Source organism: Schistocerca cancellata, chromosome 2 (assembly GCF_023864275.1).
Source record: "Schistocerca cancellata isolate TAMUIC-IGC-003103 chromosome 2, iqSchCanc2.1, whole genome shotgun sequence".
NCBI lineage: Eukaryota > Metazoa > Arthropoda > Insecta > Orthoptera > Acrididae > Schistocerca > Schistocerca cancellata.
The window spans coordinates 728,474,279-728,487,749 of record NC_064627.1 but is presented as its reverse complement, the minus strand read 5'-3'; positions in this window follow the sequence as shown (position 1 = coordinate 728,487,749).

Sequence of the window (13,471 nt, the reverse complement as noted above, 5' to 3'; positions counted from 1 at the left end):
CTGGATGATTGACTGATCTGGTCTTGTAACAATAACCAAAACGGCCTTGCTGTGCTGGTACTGCGAACGGCTGAAAGCAAGGGGAAACTACGGCCGTAATTTTTCCCGAGGGCATGCAGCTTTACTGTATGATTAAATGATGATGGCGTCCTCTTGGGTAAAATATTTCGGAGGTAAAATAGTCCCCCATTCGGATCTCCGGGCGGGGACTACTCAAGAGGATGTCGTTATCAGGAGAAAGAAAACTGGCGTTCTACGGATCGGAGCGTGGAATGTCAGATCCCTTAATCGGGCAGGTAGGTTAGAAAATTTAAAAAGGGAAATGGATAGATTAAAGTTAGATATAGTGGGAATTAGTGAAGTTCGGTGGCAGGAGGAACAAGACTTCTGGTCAGGTGACTACAGGGTTGTAAATACAAAATCAAATAGGGGTAATGCAGGAGTAGGTTTAATAATGAATAGGAAAATAGGAATGCGGGTAAGCTACTACAAACAGCATAGTGAACGCATTATTGTGGCCAAGATAGATACGAAGCCCACACCTACTACAGTAGTACAAGTTTATATGCCAACTAGCTCTGCAGATGACGAAGAAATTGAAGAAATGTATGATGAAATAAAAGAAATTATTCAGATTGTGAAGGGAGACGAAAATTTAATAGTCGTGGGTGACTGGAATGCAAGTGTAGGAAAAGGGAGAGAAGGAAACGTAGTAGGTGAATATGGATTGGGGCTAAGAAATGAAAGAGGAAGCCGCCTGGTAGAATTCTGCACAGAGCACAACTTAATCATAGCTAACACTTGGTTTAAGAATCATGATAGAAGGTTGTATACATGGAAGAATCCTGGAGATACTAAAAGTATCAGATAGATTATATAATGGTAAGACAGAGATTTAGGAACCAGGTTTTAAATTGTAAGACATTTCCAGGGGCAGATGTGGACTCTGACCACAATCTATTGGTTATGACCTGTAGATTAAAACTGAAGAAACTGCAAAAAGGTGGGAATTTAAGGAGATGGGACCTGGATAAACTGAAAGAACCAGAGGTTGTACAGAGTTTCAGGGAGAGCATAAGGGAACAATTGACAGGAATGGGGGAAAGAAATACAGTAGAAGAGGAATGGGTAGCTTTGAGGGATGAAGTAGTGAAGGCAGCAGAGGATCAAGTAGGTAAAAAGATGAGGGCTAGTAGAAATCCTTGGGTAACAGAAGAAATATTGAATTTAATTGATGAAAGGAGAAAATATAAAAATGCAGTAAATGAAGCAGGCAGAAAGGAATACAAACGTCTCAAAAATGAGATCGACAGGAAGTGCAAAATGGCTAAGCAGGGATGGCTAGAGGCCAAATGTAAGGATGTAGAGGCTTATCTCACTAGGGGTAAGATAGATACTGCCTACAGGAAAATTAAAGAGACCTTTGGAGATAAGAGAACCACTTGTATGAACATCAAGAGCTCAGATGGAAACCCAGTTCTAAGCAAAGAAGGGAAAGCAGAAAGGTGGAAGGAGTATATAGAGGGTCTATACAAGGGTGATGTACTTGAGGACAATATTATGGAAATGGAAGAGGATGTAGATGAAGATGAAATGGGAGATACGATACTGTGTGAAGAGTTTGACAGAGCACTGAAAGACCTGAGTCGAAACAAGGCCCCCGGAGTAGACAACATTCCATTGGAACTACTGACGGCCTTGGGAGAGCCAGTCCTGACAAAACTCTACCATCTGGTGAGCAAGATGTATGAGACAGGTGAAATACCCTCAGACTTCAAGAAGAATGTAATAATTCCAATCCCAAAGAAAGCAGGTGTTGACAGATGTGAAAATTACCGAACAATCAGTTTAATAAGCCACAGCTGCAAAATACTAACACGAATTCTTTACAGACGAATGGAAAAACTAGTAGAAGCCAACCTCGGGGAAAATCAGTTTGGATTCCGTAGAAATATTGGAACACGTGAGGCAATACTGACCTTACGACTTATCTTAGAAGAAATATTAAGGAAAGGCAAACCTACGTTTCTAGCATTTGTAGACTTAGAGAAAGCTTTTGACAATGTTGACTGGAATACTCTCTTTCAAATTCTAAAGGTGGCAGGGGTAAAATACAGGGAGCGAAAGGCTATTTACAATTTGTACAGAAACCAGATGGCAATTATAAGAGTCGAGGGACATGAAAGGGAAGCAGCGGTGGGGAAGGGAGTAAGACAGGGTTGTAGCCTCTCCCCGATGTTATTCAATCTGTATATTGAGCAAGCAGTAAAGGAAACAAAAGAAAATTTCGGAGTAGGTATTAAAATCCATGGAGAAGAAATAAAAACTTTGAGGTTTGCCGATGACATTGTAATTCTGTCAGAGACAGCAAAGGACTTGGAAGAGCAGTTGAATGGAATGGATGGTATCTTGAAGGGAGGATATAAGATGAACATCAACAAGAGCAAAATGAGGATAATGGAATGTAGTGGAATTAAGTCGGGTGATGCTGAGGGAATTAGATTAGGAAATGAGACACTTAAAGTAGTAAAGGAGTTTTGCTATTTGGGGAGCAAAATAACTGATGATGGTCGAAGTAGAGAGGATATAAAATGTAGACTGGCAATGGCAAGGAAAGCGTTTCTGAAGAAGAGAAATTTGTTAACATCGAGTATAGATTTAAGTGTGAGGAAGTTATTTCTGAAAGTATTTGTATGGAGTGTAGCCATGTATGGAAGTGAAACATGGACGATAAATAATTTGGACAAGAAGAGAATAGAAGCTTTCGAAATGTGGTGCTACAGAAGAATGCTGAAGATTAGATGGGTAGATCACATAACTAATGAGGAAGTATTGAATAGGATTGGGGAGAAGAGAAGTTTGTGGCACAACTTGACCAGAAGAAGGGATCGGTTGGTAGGACATGTTCTGCGCCATCAAGGGATCACCAATTTAGTATTGGAGGGCAGCGTGGAGGGTAAAAATCGTAGGGGGAGACCAAGAGATGAATACACTAAGCAGATTTTGAAGGATGTAGGTTGCAGTAGGTACTGGGAGATGAAGAAGCTTGCACAGGATAGAGTAGCATGGAGAGCTGCATCAAACCAGTCTCAGGACTGAAGACCACAACAACAACACATACATCTGTTTAATTATAAGACCCTAAAAACTTACTTTCAAAATCAGTTGCTTTAATAGGATAGTCACATACACTCTCATCATCACACTCCTCTTGATCTAAATTTATTATTGTCAGATCATGAAAATTATTTACATCCTCCAACTGACAGGCACCAAGTGAAGGTATCAACAGTTTTCCTGATTCTTGTACTATGGTTTCTGTTCTTACTATAAGTATTATAGTGCTCCTGTTACCATTCTGTCTATTTTGGTGATTATGTTGAGACGACCACCACTTGTAATTGCTGTTTCTGTTGTAATGTGAGTTATGAACCCTGTCCTCTTCCTCAAAAGCTTTGTCATGTTTATCAACATGTTTTAAAAAATTCTCTAATGAATCATCAGGCCCACAAACAAGGCCTCAATGAGCTCTCATTCATAGATGGCTTCTAAAGTTGTCAATAAGAATAAGATCATTAAAAGGTTTGTCCAGGTGATCAAGCTGTCTCACAAAATTCTTGCATAGAGTGATTACATGGTCTGTACCTACTACCATTCAAAAATGTTGTTTTGATGCCCGCCTGTTTACTTTCAGATTTGAATTTATTCAAGAACATATGTTTGAATTCATTAAATGTTATGTTTAGCTTTACATTTTGATTAGCCTATGACAGTGCTTCACCATCACAGAAATGTTTGGCTAGTTTAATTTTCACAGAATCAGGAAAGTTCAGAGGAAATCTACCGGTATCTTTACAGTGCCATAGATAGTCCACTGGGTCATTTTAAAATCCTGAGGGAAGTATTAAGGTGATAAATTGTTAGAAAGTGGTACGAAATTCCACCGATTTGTGGATATGACATATTTGTTTCAATATCACATTATTGGATGTTAACCTGCTGTAAATTTTCAGACGAAGTCTTGATTTTATTGTTATTGTTGGTAGTATGGCTATGAATTTGATCATTACTTAATTTTAGTTTCTGTTCAATGCATTCACTTTCCTGCTCTATATATTCATGCATATTTTTGAATTCAGAGTCCCTTGTACCTAACTTAGCCTGGGTAACATCTTCAACGTTCTCCATATGCAACCGTATGAGATCAACCTTATCGTTTACTTTTTGAATTTCAAGGGCAGTCAGCTGGTGTAATTGACTTAAGTTTTGAAAGGGTGTTTGCTACTTGTTTCTTTGTAGCCTGAATTTTCCTTTCCATTTTTCTTAACAGTGTCATTTCGATTAACAATACTTTTTTTTTTTTTTTTTTAAAAAAAGGTTCATTCTTTGAATCGTTATTCTGATGATTGAGCTTGTGATCCAAGAGTAGAGATAATCTTTCTAATAAACCTAAGGCATAATTACTGGGAGAAAATCCTAAGAAATGTGAAGCTTTGAATGACTGTTGCAGGTTCGGTGTCAATGACTGTGGGCATTGAGTATATGAAACCTCTCCAGTTGTATCAAGCTTTTATGTAGTTACCATATATGAAGATAATATTGGGCACGAAAAACCAAAATAAACCTAACCAGATCATCATCACATGAAAATTCACAAATATTCTGCCAATCAACAGTCACATGACAAAAGAAAGTTGGAAAAATGATAGTCTGCTGAAAACTGACTTAAAATTTAAAAATTGTACATATCTCAAATATGGTCCAATGATGAGTTGCCACACCACACGTTCTGTCTCGTCCCACCCAACTGTTGTCCAATAATCAATTGTCAGACATCACAATTAGACTCAGAAATGTGGTGCAAAAATTAGTACACAGATTTACATATACCCCAGCTGAGCAGCACCATATTAAAATTCCACCATTATTCTGTGAGTGGAGGGAAGCATGCTAACTACCACTGAAGCTAAGGGAGAAAAAATACACAGTTTCTCTAGTTTTGTCTGTAGTGGGACAGTGGTACGAGTCTGTTTTCAATCATAGCATTAGAGCAACTTAGTTGTCTGGGCCTCCACCATTCACAAGTACGAAGGTGAGTGAAAACTAGAAAATTTCAATAACAGTTAATGAAATTGAGATAACCAATCATGGAATTGAAGAGTACCTACAATTGCTTAGTAGTGGAAAGGCTTCAGGACCAGATGAGATACCTGTAAGATTGTATAAAGAGAAAGAACTTGCTCCCCTTCTAGCAGTAATTTATCGTATGCAACAAGCAATGAAATGTACCTAATGACTGGAAAAAAGCGCAGGTCATTCCCGTTTTTAAGAAAGACCATATGACAGATCCACACAATTATAGACCTACACCGTTGACGTCAATTTGTTGTAGAATTATGTTCAAGAACTATGACGTTTTTGGAAAATGAACATCTCTTCTATAAAAATCAACATGGATTCTGCAAACATAGACTCTGAGAAACTCAGCTCACTCTGTTCCTCCGTGAGATCCACAGCGCAGTGGTCAACGGTGCTCAGATTGATGCCATGTTTCTGGATTTCAGTAAGGCATTTGACACCACCCGGCATTGCAGTTTAATGAAAAAAATACAAGCTTATGGAGCATCGGAGCAGACCTGTGATTGGATTCAAGACTTTCTTGCAGACAGAACTCAACACATCACTCTTAATGGAACTAAATCGACAGATGTAAAGGTAATACCCTGAGTACCACAAGGTATGTTTACAATGTATGTAAATGATCTAGTAGAAAGCATTGGATGCTCTTTAAGGCTATTCGCAGATGGTGCAGTTGTCTACACCAAAGCAGCAATGTCAGAAGATAGTAAGAATTTGCAGAATGACCTGCAGAGAATTGATGAATGGTGCAGACTCTGACAGTTGACCTGAACGTAAATAAATGTAATGTACTGCACTTACATAGGGAAAGAAATCCACTACTGTATAGCTACGCTATTGATGACAAACAGCTGGAGAAAGAGTCTGCCATAAAATATCCAGAGCGACCTTAAGTGAAATGACCATATAAAACAGATAGTGGGAAAAGCAGACACCAGACTCAGAGTCATCGGAAGAATCTTATGGAAATGTAACTCATCCCTGATAGAAGTGGCTTATAAGGCACCCAATTCTTGAGTATTGTTCATCTATCTGGGATCCCTATCAGGTAGTACTGATAGAGGAGAGAGAGAAGATCCAACTGAGAGCAGCGTGTTTCATCATGGGATCGCTCAGCTGGCGAGAGAGCGTTACGGAGATGCTAAACAATCTCTTCTGGCAGATGTTACAAGAGGGGCACAGTGCATCACAGAGAGATTTACTACCAGAATTTAATTTTGGGACAGCACTTTTCAGGAGGAGTTGGACAACATATTACTTCCCCCTCCCCCCCTCCCCCCATACATCTCGCATATTGACATGAGAAGAAAATTTGAGAAATTAGAGCCAACATTGAGGCTTACCGACAATCATTCTTCCCACTCATTATTCACAAGTGGAATAGTGTTGGAGGGATCAGATATTGCTACTGAAAGTACCCCTTGCTACACACTATTAGGTGGCTTGCGAAGTATGATGTAGATGTAGATGTGAAAGTTCGCATAATAACTTAGCTGTACCGTATGATGAGATACTCAACTTTGATATCCTCAGGGGTTGTTACATGAGTAAGTCCCAGAATTCAGTGTTGCTGTTGTACTAATTTTTAAGTAAAACAAGGAGCATAACACTTTTCTTGCCATGTATTGTGACTGTTTATCATGTACATTGTTGGAATATACCTTGGCCATCTGACAGCATCATAAAGACAATAATGCAGACTGACCACATGGCATCTGCACCACTTCCTTTTATATAAATCTAAACAATAGAGTACATTGTAAAATGTAAGATTTACCAAATAACAATTAAAAGTCATGAGATGATTTTAATTACTTACATAAAAAAATCGGTCACATATTGCCCTATATGCTCTGTCATTCAATTTGGAAAAGTTTACTTAATTTCAATTACAATTTCAGTTAATTTTACAGTACAACAGTTTAAATTGCATTTTAGTTAATTATAAACAAATCACTTTGAATAAAGTATTGTTAACAGTATTTTGGTTTGCTCTCAAGTAGAGCTATCTTTTTAAATAATCAAAATGAATAAACGTTGTAGTTTTTCAGAAATAGAAGAGAAGTAAATTTTCAAGAATCTGTGGTGCAACGTGACTGCACAGTTCATATCATGAAATTTCAAAATTGGGTTATTAACAAACAGCTTACTCCCCTGAGTTGCTAATATAAATTGGGTGGTATATTAATGCAAAATTTAATGTGAGATAGTAAACTCATTTGTAGTAATTTTTTAAGGAACAGTTTACAACTGGAACTGGGTATAGACATAACAGTGTAAAGTCCAGAAAGTTAAAAATTTGAGCTAAATGACCTCTTCATAATATGTTGACATGACAAAGGAACTTCAGATAGGGTTGGGAAGGTAGTTCCATTTCAACCTTCAGGTACATCTTACTCCTGATCTAAATTTTTCCTGTACTTTCCACACTGCAGATGTTGAGGATCTGTGCTTACTATAGCCTTTCTTAAATATTGTCTCATCCAGAAGAAGAATGGCTTGTTTTATCTGTGCACGGTTACAGGTTTCTTAACTCTTGCCCTATTAATCCCACATTCAGGACTTCGTCCAGCTGCGGAATGGTGCATGAGTGTTCAGTGTGCTTGACTGCCACACAGCTCACGACCAAATTCCCACATTCAAGGACAACATCCCCGAGACTACTCTGATACCACTTTTGGACTCTTTGAGTATTGTTTCATGCCATACAGCCTCAAAAATGTGGCTCAGACTTGGCAGTGATTTATTGATTTTTTTCTTGTTTAACTTCAAATTTGCGTGTGCATCCTTGGATGACATCCTGAACTTTTTCCACATTCCTGAGGAATAAAATAGCATTTGGCTCAAGTCAAGGCCACACTCCATAACATTGGTGTCAAAATGATGCACTAGAATTCAACACTAACTCACAACACTGTAACTTTCCTGGGCTATTCTGTGTTGGCTGAGGACATCCAACTGAGTTTATTCATAACCTACCTCTACTCACAGACTACCATGAATTGTGAAGATTCCTGGGCATTATAAACAGCTACCTTTTTATCCCCTTTACACTGCCTCCACCCAGACACCACTTACCAATGCTCTGATGAGAAAAGATACCTCAGGCACAAGGAAAGTTCTGTGGACAGATAACATGATCCAAGTGTTCGAGGCTATCGAGTCTGCCATTGCACATGCCATCACACTTGCACATTTGGTACCTGATGCTTGCTTCTTGGTCACTGCTGATTTGGGTGACACGTCAATAGGTGCAGTTTTGTAAAGGCACATCAGCAATACCACCAACCCTCTTAGAAACTGTCATTGATTCCATGGGAATGACTGTGCCCAACGACCATGATGTAATACAGTATAGAAAGAATATCAACATCGGTCATAATGTGATCTGTCTTTTTATTGCATTGCAGGTCTGGATTTCAACTGACAGTGCAGCTATCATCCATGCTTTGTAAGTAGTCATGTAGACTGAAAGTAATTACAATGACACATATTTCAAACTAACTCAGCATGTACAAGCATTATAACATTAGTCTACCTGTCCCAGGTGAACATTACACTTCCCCACTGACTTGTTCAAGTTGGCCTACCTGCAAACAAATGACACTGAGCTAGCAGACATGCTGAAGGACACATAATGTGCAGTGACACTAGAGTCATGCCTACTACAGGGCTCACTCACCCGCAACATGTGCAACACCTCAACTAGTATTCTCTCACCAATTGTACCTCCCCCTCTGACTAGCAGAGTTCAAATCAGTTCACGTTCTCACTTACCCAGGCATAAAGGCCACTGCGAAACTGGTTACTAAATGATTCCTCTGGCCAGAAATGATTGCTGTGATTGGACTCGGGCCTGTATCCCTTGCCGGAGGTGTAAAGTCAAGTGAGTAAAGTCAGTTTTAACTGATTGAAAGAGTTGGATCCTTTCAAGGAATGAGCTATTAGTGACTCAGAAAAAAGGAGTGGTAGCTCTTTTGATCCAAAAATCCTCTGCAGTGACATCTCTGTGCAGAATGAAGATTCTAGAAGAGGCTGCCAGAATTGTCTCCTACTCAGTATGCAGAATTAGTCACTATAAAATGGGCTATTCTGCAAGAAATATGCTGTATGCAGTGTGTTGCGTATGTGTTTATATATCTTATGGTTGTGTACGGCTTTTGTCATCCATGAACAGAACAGAAAGCACAGAAAGGACACTCCCATAAAACACTTCATTAATGCAATAAAAATTATGTCACCCTTTATTTCAGCTTTTAATCTGAAAAGACAGCTTACAACCAGCTGTCATGTGGGCCCCTTCAACACGTCACTGTGAGAGACAGTGCTCTACCAAGTGGTAGTGCTTTGTTCACTTGCTTCTCCTGACTCTGTTCTTTGACAGTTTCTTTCCTTTTCACAGTTATACAGTTCCATCAGTGGTGAACTGTCAAGTAAGCTGACAAAAAGAAGTGCATGATCGCATCCTATTTGGAAAGCTTTGACCATAAAAAGTCACAACATTACGAATGCTCCTGTAACTTTTCAGTTTTCTCTTCTGTTATAACAGCCTGTAACTACTGTAATATCACAGACAGATTATGAGGCTAGGTATTTAAGAAATGAGGGACTATGTGCACTCTGTGTAATCAAGTCAAGTAATCAATTAACGCACGTTTGAAAACATCTACATGGAGAAAACTGCTAAACACTGAATTGTTAGCCACACACCTTTTTTGCGTTTTTTCTCAAGATAGTACCATTTTGGAATCAATTATGTTATTTGTCGATTGCAGTGCCATTTATCACGCAACAACAAAAGTGTTACATACAAAAGTTACATGTTTTTCCCTACAGAATCCAGTTCTACAATAATAAGGGGTATTCCTATTTAAGATTTCAGAGTTGCCCACTGCCCCACCCTGTGCAGTTGAGCAGGAGGCTCAACATTCGTTTCACCGGACAGAAATTTTATAAGATATTGGTTACTATTTTTCCATTTTTTAATCCGTTGAGACATTTTATTGTTTCAGCACAAAAAAACTCACTGTGCATATTAGTGAATGTGTAGATTATAGAATACACTGCATACACATTTGTTCTCATTTGAAGTTTGCACTATTTAAGAAGTGTATTTAAATTTTTCTACGTAATGTGTTTTTCAAAGTTTCAGAACAGATGTTAACCACATTGCCTTTGATTAGAAGATTTTCAAGTGATATTGAGTATCATTTTACCAAACTGGATAAAGAAAAGGAAAATCCTGTTACTACCATGAATAGCTCCCTGTTCTTCTGGCTCCTCATCAAACCTGAAGGCACATCTAAAGCATCTAATAGCGTGTCTGGAATGTTATGAGTCAGGAAGCCCACCCCAGTCAACTGATGTTCTGCAGAAATTTGAGAAACTGTTTTTGTGAATCATTTTCACTGATGTATGCGTTCACTTCAGATGAAACCCTTAATCCAGGAAATCAAAGTGAGTCTCAGTTTGTTTCCAGCCTGCCATTATCATTTGATTCCCTACCAGGATCTGATTTAGTTTCTTTTGTGAGACTCCCAGCCAATTTTTCTTTGCAACAACAAATAAGTAATTCTTTCAATGCTATAAAGCCAGTCACATGAAATAAGATTATTAATTTCTCGTAATGTGGACCAACAGCTTCTACCATTTTTTAAATGATGTCATATTTACTTTTAGCTATTAGGTGTTTTTATTTCACCATTGCAGTTTCTGCATTTGTGTTACCTTCAGGTAGTGTAGTGTAGTATAGTTAGAAAAATGTGAGGTCACAGCACATACAACCAATTTTTACAGTTTTGTTGACATTCATATACTTACAAGATTTGATATTTTGTTATAAAAACGGGTTAAAGATAACATTATTACGTGGCTATATTATTACTGATGGTAATATAGTCATTGGTTGTTACTAGTGACAATAGTAGGTTTTTTATTGATGGTCAATGAAAAATGGACAGCCGTAAATAATATGAATTTCTATGTGCTCACAGCACATTTTCTAGGTGATAAGATTCAATTAAAGTCTTAGTTTTTAGAGTGCATCTAATCTGAAGAAAGACACACAACCTTCCATATGACCCCTGTTTTGTATGTCCTTCAGATCGTACTATGCAATAAGTAGTACAAGAGCCAGTGGAGAAAACTGTTGATGAGATCAGAAAAGCAATTATGTTTTTCAGTAAGGCTCTGTTTGCTTTATGACAATTTGCTGAAATACAAGGAAATTAAAAGAACGAATAATCACCAACTGATTACTGCCATAAAGGCTCAGAATTGTTCAGTTTGGAAGGTGTTTGATGATAGCATTGATCAATTCCCTACGAAGCCACAACTGTCAAACTAGACCTATATTTTTACACTGATTGTGAATGACAACTGTAGATAATTTTAGGAAGTAGAAACTTAATTTAAGTTATATTTCAGTTATTGTATTACATTTTGTTCTCAATACAATCATGAATAACTAGCAAAAATGAGTTATTTTTATAGTTTCCCAAACCCATTTTGAGAATTTTTTTGTGATATTTTAGTTTTTACTGGAGAAGAAATGTAAGACTTTTCAGACAGCCTGAAACTACAAGGGATGTGGAATATACACCATTCCCAAAGAGCACCTACAAGGGTCTCTTGCCAACATCCTCTTTGGTGAACAACCACTCATCCTTTCTCTGGTTTCGTCAAACCCTCTCACCTCCTGAATGGTGATGAGCTCCCCAGTCTGGTTGATTGAGTATGCAAACATATTTCACACATCTGTACTCCTCTGTCAAAACTGCATACAGTACCACCAGCCTTCATTCACAAAGAACTCGCCCTCTGTGATTATGGTATGCTTAAGGGTGACTCTGTCAGTGCAATTCTCCAGTCCCCATACTCAGGTCCTCACGAGGTCTTTGTTGGTGGACAGAACACATTGAACATGTGGCATAGAGTGCCATAAATATCGATATTTGTTCAGTGCGTAAGTGTGCTATCTTTGAGGAGAGGGCTTTGGGCTGGATGTTGGACGCTAACAGCAGTTAGCCTCCGGACTTGTATCTATGTAGAAGCTAAGTGTGAATAAATCTGTATCTGAGAGAATTCTAGTTGTTTACCTACAACTATTTCATATTCCCTCACTGGTGACCCCGTTTTTTTTGTAATATGCGTCCGAGTTACCGCCCGAAGGTTACAGTATTTACGCGCCTACCGCGTCAGGTTTCTCCGCGATCGCGAGGGCCTTTGTTCAGCTCCAGACAATGGCCTTTCAGCACTCACCGCCGCCCGCATTTCAGCAACATCTCTCAAGCACTCCTGCCGTTGTAGTGGACATGCCGCAAGAATTTTCAGAATCCTTCAGCCAGAACATGCAGTGAAATTCATCGAGTGCCGCCAGTTTCTTGCAACCGCCAATGGTCGTGGACTCTGGCTTTGTTAGCCTAGACCTTCCCATGTGTTCTCCACAGAGTGTTGGTTGGAACATTCCTACTCCTGTGTTGAACGCACAATTCAATACAGTTTGTGGCGTTGAGTGAGGTTTTGCTACTTTGGAAAATCCAGTAGTAAATTCAAACTCGAATCAGTTCCCGCCATGTGTGTATCCTTCCATGCCGGCTAGTCAACAGGTGTTCAATGCTCACCAAACAGCAAATATCACACTGAGTGTGCATCCTAGTGGACGTGTGTGGGATCCTTGTTAGCCTAGACCTTCCCATGTGTTCTCCACAGAGTGTTGGTTGGAACATTCCTACTCCTGTGTTGAACGCACAATTCAATACAGTTTGTATTGTGTGTATCCTTCCATGCCGGCTAGTCAACAGGTGTTCAATGCTCACCAAACAGCAAATATCACACTGAGTGTGCATCCTAGTGGACGTGTGTGGGATCCTTGTGTTGCTTCTAATCAAGTCAACAATTCTGTGCTGGACAGTAATTACTCCGACATCTACAACCAGCCCCATCACTCACGGTCGAGTGAATACTGTGTGCATAACGGACATTCGCCGGCGTACTTAAGTACTTGTGGCTTCTCTCCGAGCTACCACGTCAATGAGAATGCACATTTTGACTATGGTCCTCACACCATTTGAGCGTCCATCGCTTCTCAGCCCCCCCCCCCCCCCCTCCCCGGCGTCAAGTGAATTTCGCAATTCCCGCATTACGGGACGCCAATAATTCGGACTCACTATCTTCTGCATGCTCTACTTCCGTCCGAAGTAATAGGCGCACCTCCACAGTGACTGCAGTGCCGAATCTGCCGAAACTACCAGACTTCAAACCCGCTCACCCGGAGTTCTGGTTTAACCTGGTTGAGCAAACATTCAATGTCTGTGCTTTGGACGACGACGCA